This window comes from Sapajus apella, unplaced genomic scaffold (genome assembly GCF_009761245.1).
Source record: "Sapajus apella isolate SASKATOON/1434 unplaced genomic scaffold, GSC_monkey_1.0 scaffold3, whole genome shotgun sequence".
In the NCBI taxonomy this organism is placed as follows: Eukaryota; Metazoa; Chordata; class Mammalia; order Primates; family Cebidae; genus Sapajus; species Sapajus apella.
In genome coordinates, this window is record NW_022436943.1 from 30,997,100 (window position 1) to 31,009,980 (window position 12,881).

The window sequence follows — 12,881 nt, forward strand, 5'->3', positions numbered from 1 at the left end:
GAGCTTGAAATTTCTGGCATTACTCCTCGCAATGCAGATTCACTGCAGCCTGTTTGGTTCTTATCAGAATCTCTTCATCCCACTTGGAAGGCCTTAGGAAAGAAAGGAGCTCCTCTAAGACACTCATATGCTTAGCCCAGAATCAGGATAATTCACAGCTTTCAACAAGATTTTTCTGCTTCCCTGTCCACACCTGCCCCAGATTCAGTCCTGGTAGAGGGAGAAGAAATGGAGACAGCAAACGTTAACAGTCTTTCACGTCTTGACTGGCATTGCAGTCAGCTACTGGGGTTTGGGGATGTCAGCAGATGGTCTTTGCTGAAAAACAGAAGCAGCTTCTAAAAGAACCTGGTCATTCCTTCTGAGATTTAGCCTCCGTGGCAACTGCAGTCCTTCATTCAAAACTCTACAGAAGAGAGTGTAACATGATTTTCCTCCTCACATTTCTTCCCTAAAGCAAGGTCTGTATGCAACCTCTCATACATCTTTGATTACTATAGAAATGTTACGTTCATTATCTCAATCGAAATTCAAATTCTTGGGAGTTCCAGATTTTCCTGTTTAACTTATATTAGAAATGAAAATAAAATTTCATCTGGGTGAAGTGAGTCATGCCTGTAATCCCAGCACTTTTGGAGACTGAGGTAGGCAGATCACGAGGTCAGGAGATCGGGACCATCCTGGCCAACATGGTGAAACCCTGTCTCTACTGAAAATACAAAAAAATTAGATGGGCATGATGGTGCACACCTGTGGTCCCAGCTACTCAGGAGGCTGAGGCAGGAGAATTGGTTAAAGCCAGGAGGCGGAGACTGCAGTAACCAAGATTGTGCCACTGCAATACAGCCTGGGCAACAGCGTGAGACTTCATCTCAAAAATAAATAAATAAAATAAAATCTCAAAGACAAAAATAAAATAGGTGTTTTACAAATGGAGCTTTCTATGAAATCTTGAAACTGTTTTTGAAGATGCAAACCTAATTAATGAAGTCATTATCACCTAAGAAGTTTGTCATAAGTAGGAAAGTATCTTGAAAATAATATTTATTTTTTGATCATATGAATAATACTAGAAAGAGGAAGGAGATGTATTTATATGTTTTTCTGCATGATACACTTAGTAGTTAGGTAGAGCCAACTCTCATAGCCAGCTGTATAATCTTTTTAAAGAGACTTTAGAAACATACTTTGGCTTAAAGCTATATGAAACAATAGCTATTTTTTTTTTTTTTTTGAGATGGAGTTTCACTCTGTCTCCCAGGTTGGAGTGAAGTGGCACCATCCCAGCTCACTGCAAACTCTTCCCCCAGGTTCAAGTGATTCTCCTGCCCCAACCTCCCAAGTAGCTGGGGTTACAGGCATGTGCCACCACGCCTGGCTAATTTTTTTTATTTTTAGAAGAGATAGGGTTTCGCTGGCCAGTCTAGTCTCGAACTCCTGACCTCAGGTGATCCAGCTGCCTTGGCCTCCCAAAGTATTGGGATTACAGGCATGAACCACTGTGCCTGGCCACAATAGCTTTTTTTAAAGCTAAGTTTTATTGTGTATATTTGAAGTTTACAATATGATTTTATGAAATATACATAGCAAAATGATTACTAGAAGAAAGCAAAGTAACATATTTATCATCTCACATTGTTGCTTTTTGATAAGAGCAGCTAAAATCTACTTTAAAATCTTTAATTTTATTAACTGTAGTGCTGTTGTACATTAAATCTCTAGACTTGTTCATCCTACGTATCTACTACTTTGTATCCTTTGACCTATACTTTCGCATTTCATCCCCCAACCTGACACCTGTAACCACTATTTTATACTCCGTATATTTGACCTTCTTAAAAAAATATGCAATATTTTTCTTTCTGTATCTGGCTTCTTTTGCTTAACAAAATGCCCTTCTTGTCCATCCATGTTGTACCGAATAGCAGGACGCCATTCTTTTTTTGGGCTAATATTCCATTCTTTCTTTACACACACACACACACACACACACACACACACACACGTATATAATGTGTATATTAAATATGTTATATATATGCACACATACATATACACATATATACATATTCCACATTTTCTTTATCCATTTGTCCATCTACAAACATGTAGGTTGTATCCATATTTTGGTATTGTGAAAAATATCACTGTGAATATGAGAGTACAGATATCTTTATGAGGTAATGATTTCATTCCCTTTGAGTATATGCCCAGAGGAGGGATTGTGGGATCATATGGTAGTTCTATTTTTAGTTTATTTAGGAACCTCCATACTGTTTTCCGTAATGACTGCACCACTCTACATTTTCACCAACAGTGTGCCTTTCTCTACATCATTGCCGACATTTGTTGTCTCTTGACTTTTTGATGATAGTCATCCTAATGGATATGAAGTGTTATCTCATCGTGGTTTCAGTTTGCATTTCTGAGGTGATTATTTATGTTGAGCACATTTTCATATGCCTATTGGCCATTTTTATATATTCTTTGGATAACTGTCTAAGTCCTTTGTCTATTTTTAAATTAGGTTATTTGTCTTTCTGCCATTGACTTGTGTTTTATTTATAACTTCAAAATACTTAACTCTATCAGAATGTAATTTGCATATATTTTTCCCAATCCATTGGTTGCCCTTTCATTGTGTTGTTTCCTTTGCTGTTCAGCCTTTTTAGTTTCATATAGTCCCATTTTATTATTTTTTATTTTGTAGCCTGAGCTTTTAGTATATTTTTAAAAAATTATTGCCAAGGGCAGTGAATGTCCAGGTGCTTTATTTTTATGTTCACTTCTAGGATTTTTATGCTTTTAGATCTTACATGTAGGTTTTTCATCCACTTTCTGTTGGTTTTTGTGTATGGCATAAGGGTCCAATTTTATTCTTTTGCATGTGGAAATCCAACTTTCCCAGCACCATTTTTTAAACAGACTAGTGTTTCCCCATTGTGTCTTCTTGGTGACCTTGTCAAAAATTCATTGACTGTATATATTTATATTTATTTCTGAGCTCTGTATTATGTTTCATTGGTCTGTTTCTGTTTTATGCCAATACCTTACTGTTTTGATTACTATAGCTTTGTGGTATAATTTTAATTCAGGAAGTGTGATGCCTCCAACTTTATTTTTCTTTCTTAGTATAGCTTTGGCTGTTTGGGTTTTTCTGTGTTTCCTTAAAAACATTAGAATTGTATTGTTCATTTCCGTGAATAGTGTCATTGGAATTTTAATAGTGATTGCATTGAATCTGTATATTCTTGGGGTAGTATAGACATTTTAACAATCCTACTTCGTCTAATATATGAACATGAGATATCTTTACACTTATCTATGTATTCTTCCATTTCTTTTAGCAATGTTTTATAGTTTTCATTGTAAAAATCTTACACCTGCTTTGTTTAAATTTATTTTGTTCATTCTTTATGCTATCATAAGCGGGATTGTTTTTCTTGATTTCTTTTTCAGCTAGGTTGTAATTTGTGTATAGATAATGCTACTACTTTTTGCATGCTGATTTTGTATTCTGCAACTACTGAATTCATTTATTAGTTCTAATAGCTTTTTACGAAACTTTGGGGGGTTTCTGCCTATAAGATAATATAATCTACAAACAGAGATAATTTTACTTCTTCTTTTTTAGTTTGAGTGCCTTTTTCTTTTTTTCTTGTCTGATTGTTCTTGCCAGTACTTTCATTACTATGTTGAATAGAAGTGGTGATAGTGGGCATCCCTGCCTTGCACTGGATCTTAGTGGAAAAGTTTTCAGTTGTTCCTTGTTGATTACAATGTAAGCTGTGGATTTTTCTTAAGTAGCCTTTATTATGTTGAGAAACTTTCCTTCTATACTTAAACTGTTAAGAATTTTTATCAAGAAAAGGTAATGAGAGTTAGGAAATGCTTTTTCTGCATCAGTTGAGACAATAATGTGGTAATCTTTCATTATGTTAATGTGATGTATCTTTGATTTACATATGTTTAATCAGCCTTGTATGCCAGAGATTGATCCCATTTGATCATGATGTATAATCTTTTTGATGTGTTGTTGAATTCTGTTTCCTAATTTTTTTTGAGAAAGAATAATTTTATTAATCTTTTTTAATATGAGGTCCTTAAACAAGTAAATAAGTCCTTTACTTGTTTGGACCTATTTGTTTGGTAAACAAGTAACTTGTTTAGTTTCATACAGTTGATCATGAAAAGACTTTAATAGAGAGAGTAAAAAGAGCTTTTTACTGCAATAGAATTTGCTATGCTCAATGTTCCTGGAATGTATACAATGGGTGAAGCCTGATAGTAAACAAGGTGGGATAGGATATAAAGATGAACAAAGCAGAATCTACTTTCATGATTTTTCCCAATCGAGCCAGGAGAAGACATCCATATAACTACTTTTAGTACTTAGGAGACAGCTACATTAGAAATACTACAAAAAATGTTACAAAGGTATCAAGATACCTGGTATACTTAGAGGCTTTCTAATGGTCCAGAGTAGAGATCACAGTCTCAAATGTCAGGCAGGTCACTTAAAGATGCAAAGTGAGTTAGGTTGGAGCCACAACAGGGCATGGTGAGAATTGTGGACAGCTGGTAAAATAATATTTCAAAGAAGTAAGAGATGTGTATTTTTACCTGAGTGCTCCCATTCCTTACTTAAATGATAAGACTTGTGCACTCACGCATGCACACACACACATGTGCACTGGTATTGAGGGGCATATCTTTGGGCTGGATCCTGCTTGTGTGCTCTCCATTTATGACCTTTGGAGAATGTAGTGTTTATAGGGTAAAGACAAGGAACAGAGAGTGGTAAGAGATACCTCTAAAGTGGTAAGTTGGAGCTATTTTGTGAGGATCTTGCTAAGAAATTAGTGTTTTATCAAGTAGGGCTCATTGAATCACTCAAGGATTTTAAGCCTGGATGTGGTATCAAATTTGTGTTATCAAAATGATCAATCTAGAGCCAGCAAAGTAAGGTTTGGATTTGAAAAAGGTAAGACTAGGATAGGAAGACTATTCACAGGAATTACTAAAATAATCTTGCAAAGAAACAAATGAAGCTCTGAAAGAAGAGATCTGAGAGCCATTGCAAAGAACACCAAAACGACATAAAAACTGGTAAGTCGCCAAGAGTGAGGTCACTGAGAGGTGATCCAGAAGCTTCTGAGTTAAGTGACACCAGGGAGAGGGCAGTGGAAGAAGATTTGTGGCCAGAGGGCAAAGTTGTCATATTGAATTAGGGAATCTCTGGGACTTGCATGCAGAGGTGTTAAGTAGCAAGATTAACCAGGAAGCTGGACCACATGGTCAAGCAGAACCAGGGAAAATCCAGGCTCTGCTGGTTAGCACAGTGACCTGGGGTGTATTATTTAACTTCTCTAAGGTTCTGTTTCTTCCTCTGTAAAATGAGCATTAGCAGAGCACCTAGCTCATAGGGCCTGTGTGAGGATTATGAGTTAATACGTGTAAAGCACTTAGCTCCACGCCTGGCAGATGTTGACTCTTGACACATGGTTACTATTAATATTTTGATGTCAAGTCATGGGAGTAGCAGACTAAGACTGCTTAAACTCTCTTTGACCAAGGACAAAGTTATACCAGACCCAGGGCAGGGATGAGTCTTCAGGTTAGGAAAGTCATGTAGGGTCACCTGTAGGGACTGGAGGCACCATGGGAAAACTTATTTATAGTGTTTTATTTTAAGGTAATTTATGGTGTGGCTTTTAAGGCTATGTCTAAAAGGTTTCTCTCTGCCTGGTGGATGAGGTCAGATAAGGTCTCAATTACTTGGGAGTGTTGTACACAGAGTCTCTCCTAGAACCTCCTGGAATATAGAGCTCAGTGGTTTCCAGTCACTGGGGATCACTGAGAATTTGAGATCTTAAATCACCTTAGGATCACTGTGGCACTTTCAAAGCTACAGATAGTAAAATGCTGTCTCTGGAGATGAGTCCTGCATGGGATTCTGGCACCAGCTTGATCTAAACATAGCAGCAGGGTTGAGAACCATGGTTCCAGCTGCTGGAGTGCTGTGGGTCTAGCAGACACTTGACATTCAGGTTTCAAGAGTGTAGCCTGATGTAAGTTCAGGAAGATTGGTTTTGCATTCTGGATATTCTTCTAGAAGGCGTCTACCCTTGGAGGAGTTATTTAACTTCTCTGATACTTGATTGACTTACCTGAAAATAGTAGTCATATCAACCTCCTCCTCACAACATATTGCTATCAGGTTTATATGAGTCCATGTCTGTGATGACAAGCCTGGTGCTTAGTACCCTTAAAGGAGCACCACATGGAAGCTATTAATGATGTTGTTTTTTATGCTATTATTGAGGACAATTATGCCACTTTGTAAATAAATGACCTAGATTCATTGACATCATGCTAAACTTCAGTATGAATAATGCATTGTAAACTTTTATGTTATAAACAACAGCCATTTGACATACATTGTTAGAACCTAAAGAAAATTTCAAGGAACAAATGCCACAAGATCCCATGGTCTATCAAAATATACTCACATCGACTTAATTCAGGAAACGAACACATAATTGTTTGGCATACCTAATTTAAAATGGAAAAATGGTGTCTCAGAAGCTGGTCTTGTAACTATGACTCAAACTCACTTCTCTTTCAATAGCAGTTGCTTAGCCTTCGCTATGTTAATAACACTAAGTTGGTTCATTATGCCCAGTTAACTCCACGCTGCACTAACTTAAATGTGTATCTCATAATACTGAGGAGCACCTTAAACCTGCACTATGCTGACTTCTGATTTCTTTTCTCATTGAGTTGCACAGCACAACACCCCCATTGTGGTACCACATCCTTCATGCCCACACTCACACAACTGAATAAGTGACTAGAGAAACATGGAAATTTGCTGTCTCACTTTACAATTGTTGACCTCCAACCTCAGATGCTGCTCAGCTCAGTACTGTATTTCCCTTGTCTGTTCATTCTTCCAGTGTCCTGGATGACTACTTCACATTTTCCCTTCTCTAAATGTTCAATGCTGCTTCTACCATCATCACTCCCACCTAGTCAGTTTGCTGTCCATTTCACATAGAACCAGGAGCACCCCAGAACTCCCACTCTGAAGCCTACCCACCTTCCTGCATGTGTCCGTGGAGCCTGCCGTTAGTCCTGATGTTATGGCTGAATGGTCAGAGCTCTAACGAAGGGCATCCTTACATTGGCACATCCCCTCCCCCAATCAGGACACTGCTGTAATAGGTCTTTTTTGCTCTCCTTCATCACAGTTTCAACCTATCTTTATCTTTCCCATCAGACAAAAATACTGCAATTTCTTCTGTCTTAAAAACTACACTCCCTTGACCCCATGGTCCATCCCGTTCCTCTCTCCCCACCCCACAGCAGCAAGCTCCAAGGAAGAATTGTGTGTACTGCCTGCTTCAATTTTTTTTGAACCCAATCCAAACAGGTTTTACCTTCATGATTCACTAAAACTCCTCTTGTCCTATCGGCAATAACTTCCACATTGCTAAATATAATGATCAATTATTGGTCCTAAATTTACTTGTCCTATCAGCAGTATTTGGACACATCAGAACACTTACCTTTTCTATAAATGCTTTATTCACATGGCTTCTGGGTCAAAGCTCTCTCTGGCTTTCTTTCTATATCATTGGATGCTCCTTCTCAGCCTTTGTCATTCCTTGCTCTCTTCAACTTCTTAACATTGGAGCAGGCAGGGCTGAGCCTCAGTTTTCTTCATTGTTCAATCTATACTCACTTCCTTGGTGGGGTCAGTCTTTAAATACCATCTTTATGATGACAGTTCCCACACACTGACCTGTCCTTTATATTCAGGCTTGTATACTAAACAACGTGCTAGGTATTTCTGTAAGATATCTGTCTAATGTCTAGCTCAACCCTAATGTGCACAAAAATGAACTCTCAATCTTCTTTCCAGCTTGAGCTTTTCATAGCGTTCTCCTTTTCAGCCTGGAGTCAGCTTTGTTCTGCCCATTGCTCAGGTCACAAATCTTATAATAATATTTGACTCCTTTTCTTCTAATGTATCCCAGATACACTGCAACTATATCCTGGATCTGCCTTGAAATGCATCCAGAATTTGACTACTTCTCACCATCTACCATCTTCCACCCCACCCACCCTGGCCATCCATAGCTCAGGCCACATCAAGCCTTGCATGGATTATTGCACAGTCTACTTAACTGGTCTCCCTGCTTCCACTCTTATCCACACAGGCTGCTTCCAACATTAGCCAGATCATGTAAAACATTGTCGGATCACATTACTTTGTTCAAAACCTTTCTGTGGCTTTCATTTAACTTAGAGTAAAAGCCAAAACCCTCATAATGGTCTGTAAAATCCTGCAACTCCCTCGCCTTGTTGACTTTCTATCTCTGCTGTCACCTCCTCCACCCCATTATTTGTCCTGCCCCAGTCATACTGATCTCCACGTTGGCACCTGCTTAGGGACTTATGCTCTAGCCCCTTAACCTCCTTATTCCCCACCAGACTTGGCATCCTTGCCCCTACATATTCAAAAGACTTGTTAAAATCTTTTTTCTAAACAAGGGAAGTTCTCCTCTTAGGAGGAATAGGGTTTTGGTGGTGGAATTGTGCCTTCTTTTCTTTTGTCTGTCTGCAATGGAGACTGAGTAAGGAGATACAGTGTGGTTTGAGGCTGGAGAGTCACATAGCTAGGATCGGATTGTTGAGAAACATTAATATCCTGATAAGAAATATAGGTTTTCACCTGCAGAATGGCAGGATGAACATAGAACTTTAATACATTCGCTTTGTTGATGGTGTAGATGATTCAGGAATGATGTGTGGGCAACAGTAGAAGCTGAGATAAGAATTAGGAAGTGATAACACCAATCTGGGTAGGAGATAATTAGAACCAGTTCTAAAATGGTAGCAGTAAAGTTGGAATGGAGGACATGAGTCCTACAGGTGAAACTAAGAAAGAATTCATATGAACTAGTCACAATTAGATGTCAGATATGAAAGAGATGAAGGCATTTGGGATGAATATGTTCATCCTGGCCTGGATTTCTAGGTCATTGGTGGTTTTATTCACAAAGAATGAAAATACAAAGAGTAGGGACAAGCTTGGGGATTGAACAAAATATGAGATCATATTTTGGACATTTTGACTCAGAGGTGCCTGTAGGGCATCCATGGGAAAGTATCCAGTGGACAGGGACTGAAATTCCACTGGAAAAAGATCTGAGGTACTCCATAGATTAGGGCATTGTTTAGGATCAGAATGACTAAGTCATGCCAAATCATATGCCAACAGGAGTTAGGGAGGGGCCGGGCACGGTGGCTCATGCACTTTGGGAGGCGGGTGGATCACCTAAGGTCAGCAGTTCCAGACCAGCATGGCCAACATGGCAAAACCCCGTCTCTACTAAAACAATTAGCCAGGTGTGATGGTGGGGGCCTGTAATACCAGCTACTCAGGTGGCTCAGGTAGGAGAATTGCTTGAACTTGGGAGGCAGAGGTTGTAGTAAGCAGGAGATTGCACCACTGCCATCCAGTCTGGGTGACAGAGAGAGACTCTGTCTCCAAAAAACAAAAAAATAAAAAATGAAAAAAAAAATATATATATATACACACACACATATATATATATTTCCTTTTATGTACGTGTGTGTGTGTGTGTGTGTGTGTGTGTGTGTGTGTGTGAAAAAAGAGTTATGGAGGGATCAAACCCAGGCACTCTGGCTCTAGGTTTAGGGCTGTTAACAACTATGCTCCAACACAAATTCCTTCCTTCCTCCTTCCTCCCTACCCCCACTTTGAAGGGCAGGACTTTACAAGCTTATGACATCAGTCTCTAAACAAGCTTCTTACAAGGATCTAAATATAGAATTTCTCAGCAGTGACTTTCTATTTGATTTCATAAAATTGTCCTTTCCTGAATAGCCAAGAGTTTTGCAAAAGTAGTCTACACTCCTTAATTTATCACCTCCTGCTCACCTTTCAACTCACTCCATTAAAAATTCTGGTTTCTGCTGACAAACTCAATTTAATCAAGGTCACACAGGTGACTTCCTCATTGCCAAATCCAAGAGGATTTTTACTTCTCACTTATTTTAACTTTATAGTACAGTATTGGATATTTTTGTACACGCCCTCTTCTATACACACACACACACACACACACACACACAGACTCATATGTGTGTTTATGTGTGTGTATTGAGGGAGAAGGATTCATGGTAGAAACTGAAAGTTTGTAAAACCAGAAGGAAATGGCCAATCATAATTATGCCACCCTCATGCAGCCCGCACATAAGCATGTATATTTCATATCTGGTTATCATCTACTCCCAATCCTGAAACTGATTGTGCTAGAAGTATCCCTTTCAGTTCAAGGGTGTCATTTTGAGAAGTAGTTGAGATAGCCTATTGAACATGGGTTTATATGCCAGATTTTTCTCCTCTTCTGGAAACCATACAAAGATAATAAGTAGAATTAAAAAAAAAAAAACTCTCAAATTCCATCTTCAGTAAAATAGGACACAGATAATCTGCAGACTCTAACAATGACCACTAAAACTAACAGATTGGTTAGAGTTCATCTAGAAGGAAGTCAAAAGCAGGACTCAGAAGTCCTGGAAGTGATGGATTTTAGTGGATTTTATCAAAACACATTTTCTAAAAGGAAGAGGTCCACCCTCTAGTGGCCGCATGGCTTGTTTGCTACAGTGAGTGAAGAAATCTGGTGGCCAGACTCAAGATAAAAATTCTCCTGGACTTCACCTTTGAAAAGCAGTGGATTTGACGATGCAGAGGCAGTAAAATCACACAATGCATGACATGGATGTGTCATATTGGTGGAAAAGCTGTCTGTGTGGTTGCAGTGGAAGGTTATTTAGTTTGACACCTGGAAGCTACTCTGGTCCTTCCTTTGCCATGGGAACTTATTTAAATGGCTAGTCCAGAAAAAGTTAACTCATTCAATGATGAAAACTTTTTTCAGAGTGTAATATCAACCCAAGACACTCTGAAAAAAAAAAAAAAAAAACCAAAAGAATAAACCAGGCCGGGTGCGATGGCTTACGCCAGTAATCCTAGCACTTTGGGAGGCCAAGGCAGCAGATCACAAGGTCAGGAATTCAAGACCAGCCTGGCTAATATGGTGAAACCTCATCTCTACTAAAAATACAAAAAAAATTAGCCAGGTGTGGTGGTGCATGCCTGTAATTCCAGCTACTCAGCAGGCTGAGATAGGAGAATTGCTTGAACCTGGGAGGTGAAGGTTGCAGTGAGCCGAGATCGCACCATTGCACTCCAGCCTGGGCCACAGAGCAAGACTCTGCCTCAATAATAATAATAATAAGAAGAAGAATAAACCAAAAAATTAAAATCAATAAGATAATTTAGTTGAATAGGAGGGTAGAAAATGAGAATGCAGAAAATATTATCCATATATTTGACAAAATCATTTAGATTATATAATGAAAGGAATTAACCATTTACAATATCAACAATAAAAATAAAATTCCTATGAATGAACTCACTAGTAAATGTTCAAAAACGGTGTGAAGAATATTTGAAGCACTTCTGAAAGATACTAAATTCAATCAAACAAAGAAAAGATAAAGCCATAACCTTGGATAGTAGAATTCTACATAGTTGAAACACTATTTCTGTCTGTGGTAAGTTAAACTTTATTCCAATGAAAAGTATCAATTTTTTCTCTCCTTAGAAAGAGACAAACCGATACTAAAGTTTGCATAAAAAAATGAAACAACCAAAAAAAGAAAACATGAAAAGGAAGAAAGCTAAATTATCTTATAGTATTATATTGACATATGAACAGACAAACAGAAAACAGAACAAGATAAAAAATTAATAAATAAACCCAATGACATATAATAACATAATATATGATGGGGTGTCATCTGAAATCATTAGGGAAAATACACCATTCAAAAAATGGTCACAAACAAAAGCTAGAGAGCCATCTGGAAGAAAAGTTGGATTCATCTTTCACACTGTGTACCAGCATATATTCTAAATAGATCAAAAACTTAAATATAAAATCAGAAATAATAAGCCTACTAGAAGAAAATAAAATTGCTTTTTAAATTTGGGGTGAGTATAATCTTTTAAAATATGACTAAAAATCCAGAAGCCATAAAAAAATTGGTAAATGTTACTATATGTTAAAAATCTGTAAGAACAAAAAAGGAGAAAGGAGAAAAGAAAATTGTTTTAAAAAGACAACACACAAGAAAAAAAACTGTAATTCATAAAACAGAATAATCTCCATCATGTGTAAAAAGTACATAAATATTGATGAGAGAAAGACCAGCTTCCCAGTTGGTTACAAGTTACATTGGGGAAAATATATAAGTAAAAGTTTATTGGAAAAGAAATAAAAATGGCTTTTAAATACATGAAAAATGTTGACTTATTTGAAATAAGACATGACAATTTAAAATTATGTGAGATTATCATTTTTTTTCTAATCACAATGGCTAGAAACCCCACACGTTTTTGTTTGACATCATATTCTGTTGGTAACCTGTGAGAAACAGGATCTCTTCTTCATCGTTTTGGGGAGGCAGACAGTAGTAAAGCCCCAATAGAAGGCAATTTGGCAATATTTGTCAAAATAATTTATTCAGACGTCTTTACCAAGAAATTCCTCTTCTAGGAAATTGTCCAAGGGATTCAAATGATATTTGTACACAGTCAGGCATTACAACATCTCTTGAAATAATGAAAACTACCTAAATTCTATCTTATGGAAAAGGTGAAATGAACTACTACATAGCTACCCAAATAGGTTGTGCAGGAATACAAAAATAAATAAACATATACGTAAACTTTTCGACAGTCTCATCCTGAGATCTTTCAATGAATTATATCTGCA